Raw genomic sequence first — 25,875 nt, forward strand, 5'->3', positions numbered from 1 at the left:
GTGCCCCTCTGGACCCCTGCCTGGAGCATCCTCCTGCACCATCAGGTCTAAATCCTGCCCACCTCCCAGGCCCATCTCCAAGGCCCTGCTCTTCCAACCCCTTTTTGACCATTCCCATGTGGAGCACCTTCCTGGGACTGTCAGGCCATTTAGGACATTTCTCTTGTTTTCATTAAATTCTGTTCTTCTGTTGTCTTAATCTTTGTACTGGAATCATCTCCTTGAAGGGTGGGGCCATGCTACATCACCTTCCACCTCCCACAGCACCTGGCAGGGTCCAGTAGGCACTTGTCGGGGGGGAGGTGTGTGTGCAGCTGACTTCTGGTTGTGAAGATGGGGTCAAGAGCACATCTTTACTCCCTTACCCTAGTAAGTGTGTCCCTCAGCCGAGGGACACAGCGTTCATGTCAGTTCTTAGCCTTCCTGACTCAGAAGGAAGGGATTCCGTTCCCAGGTCTGAGACGGCACTAGAGCAGGGCTGTGCCACAGCAAGGGTGTCTCTTGAGGGTCCTTGGTGTTTCAGCTCCTCAGGAGAGGGATGTGGGGCAGAGGCAGGATGTTGGCCTCCCCATCTGTGGGCCAGAGGGCTTGCTCTGTGGTGGATTCATTGAGGACAGCCACCGTGGGACTGGGAATAGCCAGGTCGACAGCCAACAACAGCTAAGTGTAGGTGGGGATGGAGGGGGGAGCAGTGGAGGCAAATCAATCTTAGTAAACCATTTTAATAAAGATTTGTTTGGGCAATAGCCATCAAATTAAATCTAGGGGGATATTTTGATGAGAAGCAGGATATCTGCATGATCTTAAAGTGTTTCTCCACAGAATGCTTCTTAATTGCAAGGGGAAGAATCATACAGTGGAGAAACCAGACAGCCTCTTGGCTGGGTGAACAAAATAACATTACCCAGACCTTGAAAACCTGCTAGAAGAAAGAAGCCAGTCACCAAGAACCATACACTATGTGATTCCATTTGTATGATATGTCCAGAATAGGCCAATCCGTAGAGACAGGAGATAGTTGTGGGGAAGAGTGATATGGTTGGGAGGTCAGGGGGAATAATTGGTAATGAGTATAGAGTTTCTTTTGGGAGTGATGAAAACATTCTAAAATTGATCAGTGGTGATGGTGGCACCACCTGAAGATGCTGAAAGCTATTGCATGATTAAATGGGTGAATGCCACAGTATGTGACTTATATCTCAATAAAGCTGTTTAAAAAATTAGCATCATCAAGGATGGACAGACAGACATTGCATGCCTCTGGACGTGATATCTTGAGAGGGACGCAACATTACTTTTGTGGTATTCTAACCAGGGGTGCATAATCTGAATCTATTCATGAGGAAATATCAGATAAGCCCCAAATAGAAGGACAGTCTACAAAACACCTGTCATGTGGTATCATCACAATATCATCATTGTGAAAATTAAAGGATACAAAAAAGCATGATCATTAAATATAAAGTATAATCTTAAGGGTATTGGATTCTGTACTGGAGGGAAAAAGAATACCAATAAGGACATTAGTGGGACAATTGACAAAATTGGAATGTGGACTGTAGATTAGAAAAAAACATTGTATCCATATTGTGTTTCCTAAAATGGGTAACAGTGCTGTGGAAATGTAAGAGAATATTTTGTCTTTGGAAACACACTGAAGTATTAAGGAATAAAAAACCATGATGTATGCAGCCTGTTTACAAATGGTTCAGAATAAAAGATAATAATATGTAAAGATAAAGAGAGAGAAGGACAAAACAAATCTAGTCCAGTGTTAAAAAACTGGCAATCTGGGTAAAGGGTAGACAGGATTTTTCTGTATTATTCTTGAAACTTTTCTGTTAGGTTTGGAAGTATTTTAAAATCAGAAGTTAAAAATTATACGGTTAAAAGTCAAAAATTCTGAACTCATAGTTTAGGTATACCTGCTGCTGCTAAGTCGCTTCAGTGGTGTCCGACTCTGTGTCCAGCCCCATAGATGGCAGCCCAGCAGGCTCCCCCGTCCCTGGGATTCTCCAAGCAAGAACCCTGGAGTGGGTTGCCATTTCCTTCTCCAATGCAGGAAAGTGAAAAGTCAAAGTGAAGCTGCTCAGTCCTGTCCGACTCCTAGCGACCCCATGGACATCAGCCTACCAGGCTCCTCCGTCCATGGGATTTTCCAGGCAAGAGTACTGGAGTGGGGTGCCATTGCCTTCCCAACTGCACCTAAATCCAAGTGGCTACACCCAATGTAAGTGCTTTTCTATCACTTGAGGTCTACCAGCTCTATCTCAGTCAGGGACCACCTGGGGCCATGGGAAAAAAAAGTCATGGTATAAGGTGGCATTGGCTTGCAGGGCCCAGACGCCCAAGAGGGATTTTCTCAGGAATGCCAAACATTAAAACCCCAAGGTGGTGCAGAAGCTTACTGCAGCCATTTGGAAGTGTGAACCATTTCTCTGCTCCATCAACATATCTATCAAAAAATACAGGCTAGATTATAATGAAGTGAGTTTCTGGGGAGGCTGGAGCCAGTGGGCAGTGCACATAACTGGCCTGCCCTGCAGTGGCTGATTGAGACTGACCCGGCTGCCTTCCCAGCCTTCCCTGGGGGCCCGTCAGGCATCTGAATGCTTCAGCCAGAGCTGGAGTAGGTCCCAGTGCTGCAGAGCTATTTTGGAGAAGTCTTTCTGGTATTGGTAATTCCTCTTTTTGACATCTCAGAGTGAAGTTCAAGAATCACTTGTGGGCCTCAAAGAAACCAGCCTCAAGCCAACAATCAATGATTGCACCATGCTGGGAGGGCATGGGAGAGCCGCCCTTCGCCCTTCGGCCTGGGCTGCTCTGAGAGGTCATATGGATTGAACGTAGAAGTGGAATCTTTCCAGGGATCGCGCTGTGGCCTGACTCAGAGAGGAGAAAAATAAACATAACCATCTTAGGTCCTATAGCTGGGGTTCTGTGGTTCGAGGCAGAGAGGGGGACAAGTGGCTGATATGCCAAAACTCCCAGGTTGGGCATGGCCAGGTTTCCAAGGTCTGGGCCCTCAGTGCCTGTGGCTGGACTCTGAGTCCATTCCGAGGAGAGGTGTCTAACCCTGGGGCTTGGGAATCAATTTGGGGTAAAGGAAAGCAAAGAAAAGCCATGACCTTGGCAAGATCCCTGATTGCTTGGGCCCACACTTGGATGGGATGGCTGTGCGTTTTATTTTCCCTGCCGGCTTCTCCTCTGAGCTTAATGCAGAACCTCCCACAAGGTACCATCAGTGTTCCTGCGTGGGCTCCCCTGAGGACTGAGAGCTGGTCTTCCCTGTGCCAGGATGTAAGGACTTGGAGGTAGACTCACGCGCTCCTTAAAGGTAGACCCAGGAAGGAAGGAGTGAGCAGTTACATCTCCCCAATGCTGTTTGCGTCCCATCATTTCATAGTCTGCATGGAGTCCCTCACCCACCACCCCTAGGCATCAGGGCATTGGCACTACCACCAACCGTGGGGGAGATGCACGTGGTTCTTACTGTAAGTCTGGAGATGGTGAACACAGACTGGAGGGAGAGGATAGGGTTGACGGGTAGAATATGCATTAAAATCGAGAATTTATTTACTCTTTTGGACTTCCTGGCCTACCCGTCATTCAAGCTTTGGGTTTTTTAATCTATCACATGCCGACATAGTCAAAGCTATGGTTTTTCCAATAGTCATGTATAGATGTAAGAGATGGACCATAAAGAAGGCTGAGTGCTGAAGAACTCATGCTTTCAAACTGTGGTGTTGGAGAAGACTCTTGAGAGTTCCTTGGACTGCAAGGACATCCAACCAGTCAATCCTAAAGAAAGTCAACCCTGAATATTCATTGGAAGGACTGATGCTGAAGCTGAAGCTCCAATATTTGGCCGCCTGATGTGAAGAACCGACTCACTGGAAAAGACCCTGATGGTGGGAAATATTGAAGGCAAAAGAGAAAGGGGTGCAGAGGGTGAGATGTTAGATAGCATCACCGACTCAATGGACATGAATTTGAGCAAACTCTGAGAGACAGTGGAAGACAGAGGAGCCTGGCATGCTGCAGTCCATGGGGTCACGGAGTCAGACATGACTTAGCAATTGAACACCAAGAAATCTATCACATGGGTTAGTCTTGTCTCCTCAACTACTCCTCTCTTGTGTCCCCCGGAGTGTGGCCCAGCCCACAGCATGGAGCAGGAGCCGAGCCACACCTGCTGACTGATAATGAGCTGGGAAGGAGCATGGCCCCTGCCAGGCTGCGATCCCAAATCCTGGCTTCTGGTTCCAGACCTGTGTAACAGCAGCCTTGGCCCAGTGGTCTTCACCCACCCACACCCCACCCTCCCCACCACCACCATGGGCCCCACTTTGTACTCATCCAAAGGAAAGTGATTATTGTTCTTGCCTCCTTGTTTGTACTGAGATAGTTAATGAAATAAGATCAAGCTCCCACGACCATGTCCCTATCAGTCAGGAAGTGAATGGGGGCTCTGTTCCAGCAGCTTGTCTGGCTCCTCTCACTCCTGCCACCTGGCTCATCTCCTGCTTTCATGCTCTGAGGGCCTGAGTGAGGCTTGCCCTTGCTGAGGTGGGCAGGAGGGGAGGCTACCCCCTCCTCTTCCCCCACCCACCATCCATTCTCCACCCATCCCTGGCCTGGAGGCTGAGCTCCAAGTGACCTCACCTGCTCCAGGTGTGTCGGCCAATGGGAGGCACTGGCAGAGGTCAGAGGAAAGGAAGAGAGAGGTTGGGTGTTGGCCCTTCCAGCTCCTTCTGGCTTGGCTGTGACTGCAGCTTCAGGCCAGTACTCCCTCTTCCTGCACCCAGCCCTCTCCAGACTCAGACAACACCGCCCTTCCTGCTCCTTCTGTTGCAAAACGTCAGCATTTCACTCTCCCTGGTGGTCCTCCTGGTCCTGCCCAGACCTCTGTCAATAGTCACTGACCCCGACTGGCACAGAGACCCCCACCTGGGCTGTGGAACCTGAACCACCAGCTTGGCACCACTACCGCCTCTGTCCACACCCCGCCCCCCCCACAGCCCAGTTTTGCTAAGAAGTTGGTTTCTAACACAGTCTTCCTCCTGGAAGCTCTGGAACAGCCAGTACACGAAGCCAGAAAAGAGTGGGCGTCCAGCTTCCAAATGGCTCTCGTGCTCGTGAGATGCCACATTCCTGAGAGTGCCGGGGGAGGGGGTGGGCCAGGGAGGGGGTGCTGACACCGTGCTGAGCGGCACCCCCCCCACCCCCACCCCAGGGCCAGGAATCTTCCTTCTGTGTTTTCCTTTATGGGATTTCAACAGACACCAGCCCCAGCTCCCTCCTGGACAGTCGCGGGCCCTGGCTCAGAGATCTCTGGGCTGCCCCTCCTTCCCCAGTGGCAGAAGCCAGGGTTCTACCTTCCCCTCACCCCCACCTCCCACCCCTCCCCACCCTCGGTCCCCTTCGCAGACTCTGATTGCTGGAAGCATCATCGCTGCCTCGAGAGCCACCGCCCTCCTTCACACTGGAGCCTGTTGGCCACTCGGCCCGCTCTCTCTCTCTCCCTCTTTTCCTGATGTGAGTCTGAATACCGTCCACCTTTTAAGAACTAGCTCCCATTCACAAGCAACTTTTTGCTATTTCTCCGTCTTTATGATCACTTTGGAAGTTGCAGCGTCAGGCCAGGCTGTTGTAACAGCTATTTTACCTCACTGTCCTGTGAAAGTCGTTCAGTCGTGTCCGACTCTTTGTGACCCCATGGATGGTAGCCCGCCAAGTTCCTCTGTCCGTGGAATTCTCCAGGCCAGGATACTGGAGTGGGTAGTGATTCCCTTCTCCACTTTAGGCTTCACGGAGAGCAAATGTGTGTTCTGCTCTGGAAGACACATCATCTTGCTTTTGCCCACCCCCCTCACCTCACAATTTCCTTTGTCTATCCCTGCTCCCCTCCACCACACTTTGGAGGATGAGACCAACTAAAGAAAGAAGTTGTCAGGTACATGGTTTGATTGTTCTTCCTCCACTCTCAAAAAGAACCTCCACTGTTTGAGTTGTTAAAACCCTCAACGATTCCTTGTTATGAGAAGAGTCATCAAAATACGCCTATTGCGTTTTAAGTCTTTACAAAAGACTCCAAAAATTAGTGCATCATCTGCTTAAAAGGATCCCCTTTGATAGCCATACCAATTACATTTTTAAAAAGAAAAAAGGTTTTGGTTGGATACCTCTGAATCTGGTTTTTTTATCCCCTCCTCCTCTGTGATTTGTGTGCAGACTTTTGAGAAGCAGGTTTTATAATAGAGATTCAGCCAGGCTAAATCACAGCGGCAGAAGCTTATGCAACTGTTAAAAACCTATGAGTTAAAAATGGAATAGTCTTGCAGAGTGGGGAAGGTAATAATATCAGTGATGTGAAAATAGAAAGTAAGAAATTAGTATTTCAGCAATTCAGATCTGTTACCCATATTTTTCTGCACCAGAAGATCTTGGTGTTATTTTCCAGAATGTATCCAAGGTGCAACCTCTTATTAGAAAAATCAAACTTTGCTCTCACAGATCTCACAGATCTGTCCCCAGTTAATCCAAGATCAGGAGCACTTTTTACAGACATTCGGCCATCATGTCACAAAACACATTTGGTATTTGTTAGAATCTGTGTGTTCACTAATGCCCATCAAGGAACAGATTTTAGATTTTTATGAGTGGGTTTTGTTAATTTGCTATTTTAAAAATACTTGTGAGACCTTTACAGTTGCCATGGCGATATAATTTCCATAAACATGATTTTTTGTGGAGATTTTTGCACATTGAAGGCTGAGGTTGATATGGCTGGGGGAAAGTAGGAGGTGAATTTGGCAGCCACCCGTGGCTGCTCCCTCAAATGCTACAAATCTGATTCCAAGAATCCATGTGATGGCAGAGACCTGGGTCTCTAAACAATGCAATTGACTTGAGAGGCTTCTGGAAAGTGGATGTGATTAGCAGAAAAGGAGGCCAGTCTGCTCTCCAGATGAAACCAGTGCAGTGCCGGACCGTGGGCATGGTCTCTGCTAGTTAATGGTCCTGTCTGGGTCGCACTGACCTGCAGTCTCTCTAAATGTGGATTTCATAAAACCTTTAAGAACTAGACACTCTGGAGCTGCCCAAGGAATGGTGAAGAGCCTGAGGGCTCTTTTATTCCTTTTAATCAGATTTGTTAAAAATAAAAAATCCCATTTAATGTATAATACTGTTAAAATGCTGAAGTCTGTAATGGAAAATAATAGGAAATCAAAGCAATATTCCTGTTAAACAAAAGAAGAACATATTGAACCAGAAATAGTTTTATAGTCATCTTGAACACTAGCAGTTAAGGAAAAGCAGATTTAATTAGAAGAAGAGGTAGAGGGTCCCAGTGGCACCCAACTTTTTACCAATAATGCTAGATATTTGTTCAGTTCACAAACGGAGGGGCTTCTCAGTGAAACTTCATCTCCCAGAAAATGAAATATACAAAGCCATCGAGGGAGAAGCAGAATGAATAAGAGAGGATTTTCTAGAAACTAAAAATATTTTGGAAGAGAAATGACCAGTAAGAGGAGTTAAAAGTGGAAGTGTGTCAGTGTGAGATGAATTCCACTGAGGGCTCTCTAGTGAGCAGGCTGGGCACTCCGTGCCAGGAGCCGCCTAATCGAGCACCTGGACACAGCCGAGGGGTTTGAATCATACAGAATTATGAATCATAAGAAATTATGAATTACTAGAAAGCCATTGTGTTGACTGTTATTATGTATGTAGCACCGGAAATACGAACAGGGCCACCCAGGGGACGTGCCAGACTCCCTGTCTGGCAGCATGCTGATCTCCATTCCTTGAAAGTGAACTGTGATACCCGGAGGGGGCTATGTCTGCTCATCCAGCGTGTGCACACGTGAGTCTGCACGGTGGTGCCCCCAGTGTGCAGAGGACAGGGGCACATTCCGGTTTGCACAGGTTGGAAAGGTGCGGAGCCCCAGCTACACCACTCATAGTCTCCCCCTCACCCAGTAGACCGTCTGTGTAGACTGGAGATAGCAACTGCTGCTCTCTTGCTGTTAAGGGTGTTTATTGAAAAAGAATGTGAAGGAGAGATGTGAGGCGCCCTTTGGTGCTTCTAGAGTAAGCGAGCCTTGGGGCGAGGCTCCTTCTGGGGGTGACCTGGGCTGGGTCCACCTGTGGATGCCAGGCGGAAAGCTGGCACCTTTGTGGCTGGGACTTTCCTGTCGGGTGCCTGGGATGTGTCTGGCCATCAACCGTGGGTGGAGTGACTTGTTTAGGACCAGGGGAGTCTCCCGCAGTGATGCCTTCCAGGACTGCCCAGAGGGCTTCCCAGACATTCTTATTTGCCCTGAAATAGCCCAGAGGAATTTGGCATAGAGAGTGCTGGAAAGTGGCTCACTGCCCCGTCCCATCCAGAGTAGGAATCAGAACCAGGACGGTGCCCGGAGCGCTGTTCCAGCCTCTTCCCTTAGCATATATTTAATTTAGAGGTTTTTTTTTTTTTTTTCTTTTTTCTCCTTTTCTTTTAACAATGCATCAGTAGCAGGCAGCATGGCAGGGGCTGGTGGGCGGCTCGGAGAGGGTAGGAGCCTGCTGAGCCAAGAACACAGCAGCCGAGGGACCTGAGCCTTTCTGCCTGTGGCCCCCTCTAGCGGCTGCTGCCCTGCTGTGGAGTGGAGGCCCAGGTGTGCACTGTAGTGGGGAGCTTTGCCCTGGGGCATTGCCATCTGAGATGCTCAGGGTGCAGGAAGGCCAGGCTGGCCCTTACTCTCCCTGCCAGGAATGGGAAGATTTCACTCTCAGGGTGCGAAAAATAAATTAGAAGCAGAACCACCTGCTACACTGCCCAGAAATGGGGGTGTGGGAGGGAGAGGCCCCCTTTGGGTTTGGGAACAAGAAGGGCATTTGATGATGGGGAGTTGGGGATCCCCAATTTATTGTGTGTGCTTTCCTGAATCCCAGTGATCCTTTTCAGGGTGTTGCTTCTTTATTTTGCTGAGGGCCAAGATTCCACTCTACCATGTGATAGCTGTGTGACATTGAGCAAGTTACTTAAAGGCTTGTGCCTCAGTTTCTTCATCTGCAAAATGGGGATAATCATAGTACCTACTTTGTAGAAGATGAAATGAGCTATAACATATAAAGTCTTAGAACTGTGCTTGGAACACAGTGAGGATTACATTTTCCCCCAAGCTATAAAGGGATTAATGTCTTTCACCTCTCCTTTTCTCCTATGGCCCAGCCTTTGGTAACTACCATTCTACTCTCTTTTACTAGGAATTTGGCTTTTAGTTTTTTTGTGATTCCGTGTGTGAGACCATACGACATTTGCTTTCCTGTGTCTGGCTTATTTCACTCAGCATAGTGCCTTCATGTTCCATCCATGTTGTCACAAATGGCAGGATTTCCTTCTTTTTTAAAGGCTCAATAACATTCATATATATGTGAATATATATATGACATTTTCTCATCTATTCACTCACTGACAGACATTTAGGCCCTTTTCATATCTTGACTATAATACTGTGATGAATATGAGAATGCAGCTATCTCTTTGAGATAATGATTTTATTTCCTTCAGATAAAAACACTGAAGTGGAATCGCTGGATCATATGGTAGTTCTATTTTTAATTTTTTGAGGAACCTTCATACTGTTATCCCTAGTAACTGCACCAATTTATATTCCCAAGAGTGATCGAGGGTTCCCTTTTCTTCACACCCTCTCCAACACTTGTTATCTCCTGTCTTCATGATAACAGACACTCTGACAGGTGTGAGGTGATATCTCATTGATTTGCATTTTCCTGATTATTAGGGATGTTCAGCACTTTTTTGCTGTACCTGCTGGCCATTTGTTTGTCTTCTTTGGAGAAATCTCTATTTAAGTTTTTTTGCCTATTTTTAAATTGCTTAACAAAATAAATATTATCGTCCTTGGAATTTGTACTGGGATGAAGCCAGTCCTCCCATTCTAGCCCTGAGAGGACCGATGCTGTGTGAGCCAACAGGGCCTCTAAATTGTGAGCCTATTGAACATAGAACCAGTCTTCACTCAGCTCTGCCCTCTGGGGCTGGTATAATGCCCGGCTCCCAGCAGGTCCTCAGTAATTTAATATCAGGACAGCCAGCTGGCGACATGGCTGGTGCATGGTCTTATACGGTGGTTCTTCAACTTCAGGGTGTATCAGAAACCCTGCAAAGCTTGTTAGCTGTCACATCCCAACTCTTATTCCCAGAGAGTTTTCGTTAGTATTAGTAGGAGTCGGGTGGGACTGGAGAAGTTGCATTTTTAAAACAGAACCCCATTGATAAACTCCTGCTGCTAAGTCACGTCAGTCGTGTCCAACTCTGGGTGACCCCAGAGACGGCAGCCCACCAGGCTCCCCTGTCCCTGGGATTCTCCAGGCAAGAACACTGGAGTGGGTTGCCATTTCCTTCTCCAATGCATGAAAGTGAAAAGTGAAAGTGAAGTCGCTCAGTCGTGTCCGACTCTTAGCGACCCCATGGACTGCAGCCTATCAGGCTCCTCCGTCCATGGGATTTTCCAGGCAAGAGTACTGGAGTGGGGTGCCATTGCTTTCTCCGTGATAAACTCCTGGGCAGCCTCAATCTGTGGTGTCCCCAGAGCCAGGCCTAGGGGAAAAGAAGGGAACCAGGGGTGACCACTACCAGCAGGGCCTGCCTGCGGGGCCTCCCTGCTTTTGGGGCTGGGAGGGGAAGGTGGTGTCCCTTTCTGGAGCCCTTGCTCTGTGCTGGCTGGTGGACACACCAGGGAAGACTGGAGCCTTCCAGGTAGAGAGAGGCTTTTTAAGTTGAAACTGCTCTGCAGGAAATGGTGAGGTCAGGGGTTTCTAGAAATCCTAAAAGGAGCCCCCAGCATGTAGGTGGGTATGTGGGTCCCTCAAGGCACTTCTGCACGTCATGGCCCTGTTTGTCCCTTCAACCTGTGCTGATCCCTCCAAGGAGACCTTCCTTCACCAGCTGCCAGCTTGGAGTCTGCAGGAAGCTTTGGCCAGGGTGGTGCCCTCCTTTCTGCCCAGGGCCACCACCCCGAGCACTGAACGCGGCCCCCCTGTTGGGTCATTGGAGCAGTTCAAAGGGTTATCCTTGAGGCTCAAAATGAAGCCTTTGGAAAACAGCTGCTAGTTGAACCTAAGCAGCCCCGAGAAGAGACACCCTGGAGTCGAGCAAGGAGGAATGTGCTTTTACGGGGCTGTGTGTTTAAAGATACCTCTGGGGTTTGTTTCTTAGCAACAGGGCTCATCCAGAACACGCTGGCAGTGTCAGAACATCCAACGATGCCCACAAGCACCGTAGAAAACACAATAAAAATCTGTAGAGTACACGAGAAAAGTCTGAGCACAGCACCTCCAGTGGGCAGAGAAACTCGGAGCCCGGAACAGACGCAGCAGCCCTTGGTTTCGATTGGAGAGCTCCGAGGGAGAAAAGTTCCTACCCGGGGACACCAAGCCACCTTCCTCCAGGCCGCTTCCTTCTGGGCATTGGAACAAACATCACCTGGGGGGCTCGCCTCTCCTCACACCTCCCTCCTTCCCCGCCACCTGGAGACCCAGCATCCAGTCAAATGGCCTTCTATAGTGTGTAATTGGAGAGTGGCAGATTTGCGCCTGGAGGGGATATTAGACCCAGATCCAGGGGTTCTGAAGCCATTGGACCCTTTAGCAGTCTGGTAAAACCTTCGATTCCCTCTCAAAATAATTGTAATACACTTTTAGTACGCAGACATATAAAGAAAACAGTGATATTAAAAAACAGTTATCAAAATATTAAAACAAATCTGTGTAGAGAAACAGCATGCTTCTGTATTAATACACTAAATAAAAAGATCCAGCAGTGAGTCTAATAAGGGCTATAACTTTGAAATAGTAATAACTGTCAGTGATAGTTTGAAAAATCTACTTCTCAGCCTCAGTGTGGTATGGAACTATCCGTGATTTCGATTGGTGATGAAGACCAGGTTCTGCTAATATTATTGTAGCTGTCACCTACGTTTATAATGAAAGGAAAAGCTAAAATTAAGTTAAAGGTTAGTGAAAATAAAGAAGTAAGTTTTTCCAGTCCTAGTTCATGGATCCCCAGAGGGTTTGTAGCCCCCAGTTCACCCCTGAGAACCTCTTCCCTTTCTAATCTTCCTACTTTGCCCTTCTGTGTATAAGCAGCAAGACACTTAAACAAACAGTGAATAAGTAAGTGTTGATGTCATGGCGGTGTTAGGGCTGCTATGAGAACCTGTGACCTGTGTCATCACGGAGGCCGGCGCCCTCACTTTCCTCTACCGAGGGGCATTTGCAGCACAGGTGTTCCGGGTCAAGGTCATTGGGATGTAATTTGACCTTGGAAAGAGGAGAGCTTTTGACTATGAGATTCTTGAGGGACAGGGTATGGGGCTTTTTCAGTTTTCTCTAATATTTACTATATGCATTTAACAGTTTTGAATATGTGTGTATGAAGTGCCAAAAATTTAGTCACTCAAATAATTCCTGGGTCTGCAGTGCTGGTCTCATGAGACCAGTGCTGGTCTCATGAAGCTAGGTTTCAGTTCTCCAGGGGATCTTCTTCTTCAGTGAATCCTCCTGACTCAGGGATCAAACCTGTGTCTCTTGCATTGGCAGGTGGGTCCTTTACCAGCTGAGCCATTGGGAAGGCCCCTGGATTTCAGTGGAAACCAGGAAAACCAAGGTGGGGAGGTTGACAGCACTATGCGGCCACGTGCCACCAGGAGATGGAGAACACAGCCAGTCAGGAGGCACCGGCATCAGACCCTGCCCACGGCAGAGCCCCTGACACCTCGGGGTCAGAGGGGGAGATGCTCTCTTTTGGGCCATGCCCAGTGCACAGGCCTGCAGGCAGGTTAGGTGGGCAGGGAAACCTCTCCGTGTTCCCAGAGTCCCTGAGTCAGCCACTGGGCAGAGTTCCTGGGGCCCAGGTACTCTCTGCCAGCCACAGGAAAAACCCACATGTAGGTAACCCCACCAACCTCTGAGAAAATGTGCAAAAGCACCCCTCCCCACCCCAGTGGTTCTGCCCCATCACTCAGAAGCAAAGTCATGGGCCCCATGCTGTCGGTTCTGCCAGAACAGCTTTCTTCAGTTTCACAGGACCAGGGCCACCGAAGTTAGACCTGAAAGGGTTCTTGGGGAACATGCTGTCCAAGCATCTCAATTTACAGACTCAGACACCAAGGCTCAGAGGTGAGAGGGACTCTTCCAAGCTGTGGGGCAGTGGCAGGAGGCAGGGAGAGAGCCCAAGGCCCCTGACTACGAGCCCTGAGCAGTGTGGTGTGACCACATCTTCCTTCTCTTGCCCCACAGGGATGCAGGATGGAGGTCATGCCTGAGTCCTGGGCCTTTTGAAGGTTATAAAGTTCAGCTTGTTGTTCTAATACAACTATCTGAGAGTCAGTTCAGCACCCGCAACACTGTTACGTGGGCAGTTCTGATAAGGTGATCTGGATTGCCACCTTGGTTACTTATTGCATACTGAGGTTCTCCCAAGTGGTGCTTCAGCCCTCCATTCCTGACTCTGCTCTTCCTAACCTCATGCGGGTCAGTTAAGTTCTTTGTGCCTCAGTTCAAACAACTTGATGTTACTAGTACCTACGTCATAGGCTTCGTGTCATACGTGAGGTAATACACATAGAGCTCTTGGAACACATGGTGGTGGGTTACTATCTTTCAATCAGAAATATCAAAAAGCCAATTCAGCTGGCTTAAGAAGAAGAGAAAATGTGTTGCCTCGTAGAACTGTGGAATCTTGGGGTACAGTGGATTTCAGGCCTTGTTGGATCCAGGTGCTCAAAGATGTTCTCAGGACTCAGTTTCTCTTCCCCACTTTGGCCCTGATTCCATTCCTCTATGTTTGATTTTTTGGTGGGTTCTTTCTACACGGTAGCTCTCGGTTTTCCACATTGATGTCTTTTACACTAGCAATTCCGGTCAAAAGAGGGTTTTTTCCTCCCAGTTGGTAGTAATCTCCTGGAACTGAATCTTATGGACCTGGTTTGAGTCATGTGCCCATCTCTGTGGCTCAGGGAGTAGAATGTCTGGATGGTCCAGCTCTGTAACACCCTTCTGCCTTGGGAGTTTGGGAGGGGTAGTCAAGGTTAGTCCCATCCTAACTTCAAGGCCTGAGTGTAGGAGAGAGGAAGGCCCCAGAGGAAGCTATGGGCACTGTTTCCAGAAGAGGAACTGATATGAAGTAGATAAAAGTTACAGATGAGCCAACAGGTGAGGGATGTTGCGACCTCACAGGAACATGTTCATCTCGGGGTGCGAGAGTGGGGACGTTACCACTTGCAACATTCAGAATGGAGAGAGCTGAGTGGAAGAAGGGGCCACAGTGGCTGCAACCGACTTGCAGGCCAAGCCAAAGGACAAAGTATTAGAGAAATTGGCCCCTGATGTAAACCCGAGTCAAGGTTGAGGGTTTCCTTGGGGAGTTACTCATGTTGATTAGTAGATTTGGGTCCATAAGTCCGGTCCTGTCTACCAGTCTGTGCCCTGTGTGCCAGGAAGCACCTTTCTGGAGGAGCTATGGGGCAGGCAGCCAGTGGGGTGTGCTTCAGAAATCTGTTATGGAGTCTGAAGACTAAACATCCCCAGGGCTGCACCTGAGCTGGGGCTGCGAGAGGACCCCTGAAGCCCAGAGCAGGTAGGAGTCAGGCTCTGACAGTGAATGAGTCAGAGAAATGGAAGGGGGCACCCGGCTGGGTATCAGGGGACCCTGGGTCTGCAGACCTCATCACCCTCCAGGGGAAGGCCTGCCGGGCACTCACAGGGGACAAGCTCACGGAACAGGTATGGACTGTCACCCCCCATCCCATGTTATGAGCAGGGTGGAGACTGTGCCAGGCCTGGCTCAGGTGAACCCCAGGTGAAGGTGAGCACTGCCCTACCCCATTGCACACGGGATGGGGAGATGCAGGAAGGGGAGCATGAAGTTAGCAAGCACCCCAGCTGGGAGCTGAGGGTTCTCAGAGAGACAGATTGGCCTGGCCTGAGTTTCTCACAGGCCACTCTCCAGCCCCCACCCCAGCAGAGCACTCAGGGTGGGTAGCATGAGAGACAGGCAGGACAGAAGAGAGCCAGGCCCCTGCACTCAGCAGCCAGGCCTGACTGGCCCTTGGGTAGCAAAGTAGGGATGGCTCAGAGGCAACAGGGAAGTTTGGGGCAGCGGCCTTGGGCCAGCCTCTGCCTGTACCACTCCTGCTGGGGAGATGGAATGGGGATTCCTGGGAGTCCATCAGATACAAAGTTTCCCAAAGTGCTAGTTCGGAAGGAAAAAAGCAACCAGCTGTTTCTACAGAGCTGTATGCCTTACTCACCCATTTTCCAGCCCCCTTTTAGGTGACTGGGACCTACAGTGGCTAGTTTGAACTTCCAAAATATCAGAGGCAACTACATTGTGACCACAGATCCGGCCTTTCACATCTGCAGAGCCTTCTTGCCCTAATAGGCAAAGTCTGGTGGTGAGCTCTCCCCAGAGCCTGCCTGGGAGCTGGCCTGGGGCCGAGTCCCACCCCCCAGCTCCTGGGCTGCCAACTCCATCATTCTGCTTGTTTAGACCGGAAAAGAGAACCTTCTACTGAGGATGCAAAGCCGCAGATAAGACTCCTTCCACATAATGACTTTTGCTCCCAGAAATCCATGAGCTGTGGAAGCAACTCGTCTGACCCTGTGCTTCTCTCCTTGGCTCGGTAGTCAGACGGGGATCACCGGAAAAGAACACAACTCCTCTCCCAGCCGCCCTTGGCAGGTAGACTGATGGTCTCTTCTTACCCCGGGTCTCAGAAGCACCTCATTAAAGGGAGTGACGTTCCGTCTCCTGGAGCCTCTGAGTAGGGTGACTGCAGGGGAAGAGTTAGAGGGACTGCGTTGTACTAGGGGGCAGGGGGCAGGCCGTATGTCCTGGGGTCCCCAAGCTGTGAGTGCCCCTATCTAGGGGCCCTCATTTTGGCATTCACATGCTGCCTCCCTGTGGGTTGGGCCTCTTTAATCAGCATGGCATTCAAATCAGAGAAGAAAAAGGGGTTCTTCCCGTATGCCCAAAGCCGTAATGAAGTTAAATCATGGCAAGATTACACAGGATCAAAGCTCTCAAGTGGTTGCTCTGTGGGGTGTGAATGTCCTTGGTAAAGACTCTATTCTCACTAAGGCTGCCAGCAACTAGTGAGTTAGTAGACATCCAGAGCGCACTTTTCTTGTTCTGGTAAAATATCCATAAGATTGACCATATTAACTATTTTTACATGTACAACCCTGCAGCAGTAAGTATATTCACGATGCCCTGCAACCTTCACCGCTCTCCATCTCTAGAACTTTATCATCTGAAAGCGAAACTCAGTCTCCATTCAACAGTTCCTCCCCATTCCCGCTCCCTCCCCTCCCTGGTAACCTCTGTTCTACTCTCTGCCTCTGTGTGGAATCATACCATATTTGTCCTTTTGCAACTGGGCTTCCTTAGCGGCTCAGACGCTAAAGGATCTGCCTGTAATGCAGAAGACCCGGCTTTGATCCCTGGCTCAGGAAGGTCCCTTGGAGAAGGGAATGGCTACCCACTCCAGTGTTCTTGCCTGGAGAATCCCATGGACAGAGGAGCCTGTCGGGCTGTAGTCCACAGGGGTCACCAAGAGTTGGACACCACTGAGCGACTAACACTTATTCAACTTAGCATGATGTCGTCAAGGTTTATCCATGTCATAGCACGTGTCAGCATTTCCTTCCTTTTTAAGACTGAATGACATTCCACTGTAAATATTCCACATTTTGTGCCTCCATTCATCAGTGATGGACACTCGGGCAGGACATTTTTGAAATGCAGTGGTTGTTCTGAGGGACTCTCTAGACATTCGGCTGTGACATTGCTCCCAGTGGTCTCTGGGGTTGATTTGGAGCATCTGGCTGCCTGGGAGGAGGTATGCCCAGAGGTGAAGAGGAGAGAGGCCCACTGTTCCCAGGTAAAGGCCTAGTGTGATGGGCAGGAAGGTTGACCCCGAGCATCCTTTCCACCAAGATGACTCATTCAAAGCCAGTTTTGTGACTCCAACCTCTTATGGGTGACTGGTTCAGAAATTGACAGGTGACTCAATGATCATTAATCAGGGAAGTGTTTCCTCATGCCTGAAACAGGGCTACAGGAAGAGGCTCTCTTTATTCTTGCAGACATTATCATGTCTGGATGGAGATTCCTGGAACTGCTACAGCCGTCTGGGTATGGACTTGGGTTAAAGTGTGCCCGTGCAGAGATGGGAAGAGCCTTGGGGACACAACTGAACTTCTTTGGACTTCTTATCAGTTGCGATGATGTCACTCAGGCTAGTTTGAGTTGGCTTTGTGTCACATTCAGCCCAAAGCAAATCAAGAGGTACCATCTCTGGTATATGAGATGTTCCTCAACTAGACTTTCCAAGTGGTTATCCTTGGAAACAAAGCATACAGGGAAATTTACAAGCCTCAAGAATGACATGAGCCTGCCATTAACTGTTCAGTTCAGTTCAGTCGCTCAGTCATGTCCGACTCTTTGCGACCCCATGAATCGCAGCATGCCAGGCCTCCCTGTCCATCACCAACTCCCGGAGTTCACTCAAACTCTGGTCCATCGAGTCGGTGATGCCATCCAGCCATCTCATCCTCTGTCGTCCCCTTCTCCTCCTGCCCCCAATCCCTCCCAGCATCAGGGTCTTTTCCAATGAGTCAACTCTTCGCATGAGGTGGCCAAAGTACTGGACTTTCAGCTTTAGCATCATTCCTTCCAAAGAAATCCCAGGGCTGATCTCCTTCAGAATGGACTGGTTGGATCTCCTTGCAGTCCAAGGGACTCTCAAGAGTCTTCTCCAACACCACAGTTCAAAAGCATCAATTCTTCGGCGCTCAGCCTTCTTCACAGTCCAACGCTTACATCCATACATGACCACTGGAAAAACCATAGCCTTGACTAGACGGACCTGTGTTGGCAAAGTAACATCTCTGCTTTTGAATATGCTCTCTAGGTTGGTCATAACTTTCCTTCCAAGGAGTAAGCGTCTTTTAATTTCATGCCATTAACTGCAGACATAGATATACTGTAACAAATAACCACTTGTGGTTGGTACCTCACGTTGCACTGTCTGCCCACTGTGGTATCCACAGGACCTTGGCTGGTGTGCCTGCCATTCCGTCAGCCTGGGTTGGATCCCTGGGTCAGGAAGATCCCTTGGAGAAGGGGATGGTTACCCACTCCAGTATTCTTACCTGGGGAATTTCATGGACAGAGGAGGCTGGTGGGCTTCTCTCCATTTGCACCTGCTTCTCCCAACCCTGTGGAGGTGGGCTGGATCACTGCAACAGGTAATGTCCTGGGTCTCGGAGTGCAGTATAAACCTGACTCTGTGCTGATTTCACCTCTAGAGATGAGGTGGGTGATGCTGAAGTTGGCAACTGCTCTTCAGCATCCAAATGTCCAGGTGCCTGTCTCCGCTGATGAAGCACAGGAAAGGGACATAAGGGAACAGGACTGCATTTTTAACCAACACTTTGTGCTCTGCTTTGGGACACCATTGCGTTTGAGGGGGTGGCTGGGAAGTGAAATACGTTCTTCTTTGTTTATGGGGGATTCTCTTGTCCTGCATGTCATCGATCTCCGTGGGGTGGCTGCCGCTCAGAGCAAGCTCATCCCCAGGGATCTGCTCTTCAGGTCACAAGCACATTAATTTTTTTTTTTTTTTAATTTCAAATCACTCCCAGAAAGCACACTCAAAGAGGGTGAAATTCATTTCTGGAAAGAGCCAATTTGCAGCCCAGTGAATCAGTGAATAAAGCGGGTGATGGAACCAAGTACCCTGACTTCTATCAGGGTGAACTGTGGCCAGGACCCATGCGTCTAAATCCCGATGTGGATTCTGGGGGTCTGCTGCTGCAGAGGTCGCGCCCTGGCAGTGTGGGTGTAGGAGTCACAGCCTTGCAGGGGAGGAAACACGTCCTTTGGGGCTACTGTCTATGTGGCATGGTTGTTCACATATCTTGAAATGTTCCTGGCATTTCATTGGTGGGAGGGGGCTGTGGTCCACTAAACCCTTTAAGGACATTTTTCCTGATGTGTGCTTGGGTCTGTTTGTGTTCACTTTGGGGGTGTGGGGTGCTCTGGGACACAAACTCCTTCTACTTCTCTTGTAGCTCATTCTCAACAGGGCTTTGGTCTCTTGTTGTCAGGCTGTTCCCCGAGGGCTTCTGTCCTTTCCCTGTTCTGTTCTCAGACCCTGATGGGTCTGCAGGAAGAATGGGAAGATACTTCGTGAACTGCACAACCCCCCAAGAAGCTGGGTCGTTTCCGTTTCAGAAGGCAAAGTGTTTAGTGTCCTGGGGACTGAATCCTGCAGGTGCCAAAGACAAGAACATCAGTAATAACAACCACCCCGAGAGTGGAAGGGTGCTCAGAGACAAGAAGTGCTGGCTGAGGTCCCACAGTGAGTGCTAAGTGCCCAAGCAGGGCTGGAAGGCCACAGTATGACTCTGCTCTCCTTTACCACTTGGCCTTTCCTAAGGAGTTTGGAGCACGTGTAGGCAGCTGCTTTGTCTTCCCAGGACCTCAGCCTATCTCTTATCCATAGGGGCTGTGAAAGGCAGATCTGTCTCCTCGGCTTGTGTAACCATCAGTTTCTCAGCTAAGGCGGTCCTGCAAGGGCTCTGCTTTAATGTGAGCTGTGTACACACAGAAGCAGGTCAGGGTGTGGGATGGGAGCCCAGTGCAGATGGACTTACCTGTAAGCTAACCACCCAGGCTTGCCCTCAAGCAGCTCATGGTCCATTCAAGGTCAACCACATGACCCCTGAGAAAAGACAGGAGGGCAGCAGAAACAGCAGAAATCTACAAACACACCTTGCCCAGTTCTTTAGACACACGTCTTTGGGCCTTAGTTGATGCCTCTGTGGAGATCTATTTATGTAATAAACTCTTACTAAAGGCCTGCCACGTGCCAGGCATTGTACCAGTGCCTGGAAGATAGAGGGGAGAAAAATGCAAACCCTATTTCTAGTGTACTGATAGTTTCAGCACTTTCATAGCACTTACTGGAGCACCACAGAACTGATGCTTTCAAACTGTGGTGCTGGAGAAGACTCTTGAGAGCCCCTTGGACAGCAAGGAGATCCAACCAGTCAATCCCAAAGGAGTCAACCCTGAATATTCATTGGAAGGACTGATGCTGAAGCTGAAATGCCAGGACTTTGGCCACCTGATGCGAAGAACTGACTCATTGGAAAAGACCCTGATGCTGGGAAAGATTGAAGGCGGGAGGAGAAGGGGGTGACAGAGGATGAGATGGTTGGATGGTGTCACTGACTCAATGGACATGGGTTTGAGCAAACTCTGGGAAATAGTAAAGGACAAGAAAGCCTGGTGTGCTGCAGTCCATGGTGTCGCAAAGAGTCACGCATGACTAAGTGACTAAACCACAGCAATGAGTGGGTGCCCTGCACTGTTCTAAGCACCAAACGCTTCCTGTAAAGTTGATGACAACACAGGAGAGGTAGAGATTATTGCTCTCATTTTCAGACGAAGAAACTGAGGCTCAGAGAGGTTAAGAGATTGTCCAGGGTCACACTGATGGTAAGGGGCAGAGCCATGGCTCAGACCCAAGGAGGCTGGGTTCAGAGTCAGCTTTCTTACCTTTTGGCTACACCCTTCAAAATGCTCGTAGCTTGCACAGGGGGAGAGTGTACCTTCCTAGGACCACTCTCCACCCAGGAATTGTCTTCCATTCAGATTCATCAGGTACTTGAGTACCTGCTATGAGCCGATTATGCTTCTAGGCAATGTAGAGACCTCAAAGGTGGACCAGACGAGGCTGGGGCCCCCGAAGGCCTTTCACTGTGGCGAGAGAGTTACATGCAAGTAGCACATAGTGGCAACCAGAGGCCCGTGGGGGCCTGGGTGGAGCATGGGCTGGCACCGCTGTGCTCCGAGCTGGAGTGCTCGGGGAGATTGTACAGCAGGAGGGAGTGTAAGCAGAAAAGATGGTCGGGGAAGATGGACAGCCAGCTAGTGGGCGGGTGAAGAATAGGCAACCAGCAAAATCAGATGAGAAGAGGTGGCCAGTGAGTAGGAAGCGAGCATGCGGGGAGGAGCCAGTGCTGCGGAGCTTGCCACCCATTAGTAAGTTCCCTCCTGAGCCTGGCCTGGCCCCCTCCGGTCACAGTGGCTTGGGCAGAGCCTTCTCTGGACTGATCACGGCCAGTCTCCTGGTTGGTAACATGGACATCCCCTCCACAGCTGCTGAGGTTTCTCTGAGATTCCACTGAAATCTCATTTCCATTTTCAACCTCCTAGCTCCTGCCTTTCCCTCCCTCCCCACTCACGTGTCTGCCCCATTGAGCATCACAGCTTCCACGTCCCTTCCCCATGCCCCCCTCGGCTGAGTCAGCCTACAGCCACCATAGAAGTTCCCAACCTTCTCTTGGAAGCTCTGGTCCCAGGGGTGCAGCTGCAACCCCACTTATACCAAGGCTGCAGCTGGGACGACTATGTGACGCCTTGCACTGCAGGGGTCAGGTCCAAGCCTCCCAGACCTACAGGAAGGCCTCCATCAGGCCAGCTGGTTTAAATTCTTGGCCCTTGCCTGAAATAAGTAGATTTATCAAATCCATTGTGCTCCTTGCCCCTTTAAGAAACTAGCAAGTGGTACAAAGTGCAGCCCCAGAGGTAGTCTCTCTAGAGAATGATCCAGGGGGAGGCTAATTTTCTGGAAAGGCTTTCTCAGGTCCTAGGAGAGGGTCTGCAGCCAAAACCCGAGTCCAATCCCTCCCTCCTGTTCTCTTGATGGAGTGAAGGGTCTCCGGTCCTCCAGCCTCTCATTCCCCTTTCCTGGTAGCCACTGGGTTTCTGAAAACAGGCCCAGTTGGTGTTTAGCTAGCTTTTGCTGTATAAGAAACCTCCCCTAGATGTAGTGGCTTAAAACAGCAGCCTGTGGGATGTGATGTGGGCTGGGTTCAGGAGGGCTGCATGGCTGGAGCCTCCTCCATGTGCTCACATCCCCCAACAGATGGGCTGGGCCTGTTCATGTGGTGCCTGGACAGAGCTGTACGAGAGCAAGTGCAGGCGCCTGTGGTTCTTGCTCTCGGCTCACAACTGGTATGATGCCACTTCTAGCACATGTATCGGCCTGTGAAAGTCACAAGGCCAGTCTGGATTCAAAGGGTGGGGAAACAGGTTCTTTTCATGGGAGGAGTTGCAAAGCACATTGCAAAAGACATGGGTTCAGAGAGAATTGGGGCCCCTCCACTGCTGAGGTGTCTCTGAGATTCCACTGAAATCTCATTTGCATTTTCAACGCCCTGGCTCCTGCCTTCTGTAGCTGACTACAGTTGGTTGTGTGTGTGTTAGTTGCTCCCAGTCGTGTCTGATTCTTTGTGACTCCATGGACTATAGCCCACTGGGCTCCTCTGTCCAAGGAATTCTCCAGGCAAGAACGCTGGAATGAGTTGCCATTCCCTTTGCCAGGGGATCTTCCCAACCCAGGGATCAAACCTAGGTCACCTGCATTGCAGACAGATTCTTTACTATCTGAGCCACCAGGGAAGCTCGTCTACAGTTGGTTAATGCACCTTTACTCTAGGTCCTGTCTGTTAAAAGAGGATAAAGATGTGGATTGTTGTGGGAATCGGGTGAGGTAATACAGTAAAATGTTAATCTCTAATGCATGCTTGATACATTATAGATCCATCATCAGAGCCATAGTAACGAATGTTGGAGGGCTGGGAAGGGATCTGTCTTTAGACGTCAAGCACACATGTCTGGCCGAAAGGAAAGTAGAGGCAGTTCTCTCTTCTTCCCCCTCCATGCTTATTAGTGTGTCCTTGTCCACCTGGAGTGGTCCTCAGGGAGCCCCTCCTCACTGGCCCCTTCCTCTGTCTTTCCCCGTGGCCTTGTGGTCACCATAGTCCTCCTCTCTGTCTCTGACTCAGCCTGGCATCCCTCAGTGGGAGGTGGGACAAGAGACATTAGTTCTGTGTCCAGGAGGCACAGAAGTCAGATGGCCCTGCTACAGGGCCAATGAGCCTTTCTCGTCCTAGGCTGCTGCCTCCAGTTGTGTGGGTCAAAGGTGATACCACACGTGGTTGGCAGCTCTGTGCTTTGATAATAACATGTTCTGTTGGCCAGCCACAGAGCACAGTTTAAGACAAAGGAATGTAGACCTCCGCTCCTTGATGGAAGAATGTCAAAGAATTTGGGGCTACCTTTTGAAATCACACCTTCATTTCAAAACAGATGGTCCAGTCTGTCATTTCTCTGCTGGATTTTGTAACACATTTCTCCTCTGTTAGTGAACATCATGGACAATTTACCAGCCCCATATTACCCCTTTTTCACTCTCTGCCCCCAAACTAAGATTTTCACTCAGGAATCCACATCCCAATGCAATCTGGGCATTATAAAGAAAGCTGACCCTACTTTTGGCTCCAGGGGCGAGCCCAATTGCTTAAGACAGCAAGTACCTTCTGCCAAATCGTTGGTTCAAAGGCAGGCATGTGACAGCCCACTCTGGGTTAATCTCAGGACTCTTGATTGGAATAGTAGGATGGAAATGTTCTGTCTTCTCTGGACAAGTGCTATGTGGACGTGAAAACCGGAACTGCTACGATCATTTTGTCACCATGAGAGAAGTAGGTCTTGTGATAAAGCTGATGCCATGGAAGACAGAGAGGTGGAAGACATTGGGTCTGTGTTGAACCATTGAGTCACGGAATCAAACTAATCCTGAATTCTTATTAATAATAATACAGTAAATAGTGGTTAAGGACTTAGTGTGTTCCAGGCACTTTAAATGCATAATTTCTATTAAGCCTTACAAAGAGCCTGCATAAGGGTATTATTATAACTCCTACCTTACAGATGAAGAAATAGGTCAACAAATTTTTGATGAGGAGACAGGCCTCTGGAGGCAGAGTAATTTGCCCACGTCCCCACAGCCAGTAAATGATAATCAGGAATTGCGCTCAGCAGTCTGACCCTCGAGCCCACTTTTTCTAACCACTGCCCACACTGCGTTTCTGAACTTTTCCAATTTATGTGAGCCAATGACTCCCTTTGTCATTTGAGCCTATTGAGTTGCTTACTTCCAAAATGAAGAACCGCAGCAGACACCCTCTCTTTGCAGGTGTGGCGTGCTTCCATGACATGAGCTGCAACATCAGCCCTGCGTGGAGAGAGCCAACCTGAGCCCAGCCCCAGGAGCTCCAGTAGGAAGCTGTCCCTGGCACGAAGCACACACTGGGGCCACTCCACGAGGCCTGGCTCCAGGAAGGAGCAGGTGTGTCTGACTGCCGGGCCTATGGGGAGGCCCCAGCCAGACAGGGAGCACCTGAGCACCAACCCCAAACAGGCCTCCTGCTGCCCTCCCTCCTCCTCCCTGGCCCTCTGGGAGGCTGGGGCACCAGCTCAGCCACCTCCTTTTCCACTGTTACTGTCGTGTGACTGCTGAAGCCACCATGACTTCTCCAGGTCTCTTGGGACTAGAGTCCTTTCCTGGCTTCCAAACAGGAACCCTCAGCTTCCTCCTTCTCCTCCCACCTCCAACAAGTGAGCCCGACCCTCCCATCTAAGAATCCGGCTTTGCCAGCTTCACTGGGAAAGATGCTCTACTGGGGGCTACATTCCAGAGATGTTCCTGGATGTTCAGGGACTTTTGTTGCAGCCCAGGTGTTGTCACACAGCATCATTTCTTTTCTGTGTTAGGTGTCTGCATGTCATCTGTCCTCTGGTTTGATTGACTGCAATGTGATTTTCTCTGTCACCAATCATGTTACCGAAGGGAATATGTGAGGTCTGGATGCTTGCTGTTCAAAAGCCAATAAACAGGCCAGGTTGGTGGAAAGGAAAGTTCACTTTACTTCAGATGCCGGCAACTGAGTTGGGGGTAGAGAATGGTGGACATCTGCCCGAAGGCCGATTCTCCCTGCACACCACCCTCCCACCACCTGCCACAGCAACCAGCGGGGCAAGAGCTTTTGTAGACAGAAGTGGAGGGGGAGACTACATGCAGAAACAATACAGTCATCTCTGACCATCATCTTCAAGTTGGTCATCAGTGGTCTGACCAGTGTCATCTTGATTATTTTAGATACAGTTAATCTTCAGTTCTAGGGCCCGTTTGTTCCCATTTCTCTGAGGCCAATTCTCAGAATTGTGGCAGCTTATGTCATGAGTACAGTCTGGTCATCATGTAGTTAACTTCTCCTGGTGTTTTAGTATCTGTAAGACAGCTCACAGGATATGGCTCAGAATATTAGCTATAGCCCTTGAGAACTGAAGGCCCTTGACTGTGCTTAATGACTACATTTTTATTATTATTTAGTCTCCTTTGACTGTTTTCTTTGTTCCGTATTTCTCACTTCTCGGTTAAACTTGTTCTTTGATTTAAGTGTTCCTCAGGCAAAAGGCAGGTAGATGATATGGAGGGATTGCAAGGACCATAGAGCCCTGCTCCGTTTCAGTAAGATGCTGTTTGGTGGGCCACAGAATCGGATCTTAACAGGTGCCTGAAACTTTTTCTAACTGAAAAAAGGATTTGTTTTTAATTATTTATTTTGGCTGTGCTAGATTTTCATTGCTGTGTGTAGGCTCTTCTCTAGTTGCAGCAACCAGAGGCTACTCTTCATTGAAGTGCTCCGACTTCTCATTGCAGTGACTTCTCTTGTTTCAGAGCACAGACTCTAGGCATGTGGGCTTCAGTAGCGATAGCACACGGGCTCAGCAGTTGTGGAATCTTCCCGTACCAGGAATCCAACCTGGGTCCCCTGCATTGGCAGGTGGCTTCTTATTCACTGAGCCACCAAGGAAGTTCCAAGAGAATTTGGTTTTGAAAATAGAGAAAAAGTTACCTCAAATTCTTCCATGGGCTTTCT

At 49.4% G+C, this 25,875-nt stretch overlaps 1 protein-coding gene across 2 annotated transcripts in view; it reads left to right on the forward strand.

Annotated features, from left to right (window-relative positions):
- Window positions 1–25,875, forward strand: part of STUM (stum, mechanosensory transduction mediator homolog) — a 68,500-nt gene that overhangs the window by 12,500 nt on the left and 30,125 nt on the right.

Source organism: Bos taurus, chromosome 16 (genome assembly GCF_002263795.3).
Source record: "Bos taurus isolate L1 Dominette 01449 registration number 42190680 breed Hereford chromosome 16, ARS-UCD2.0, whole genome shotgun sequence".
NCBI lineage: Eukaryota > Metazoa > Chordata > Mammalia > Artiodactyla > Bovidae > Bos > Bos taurus.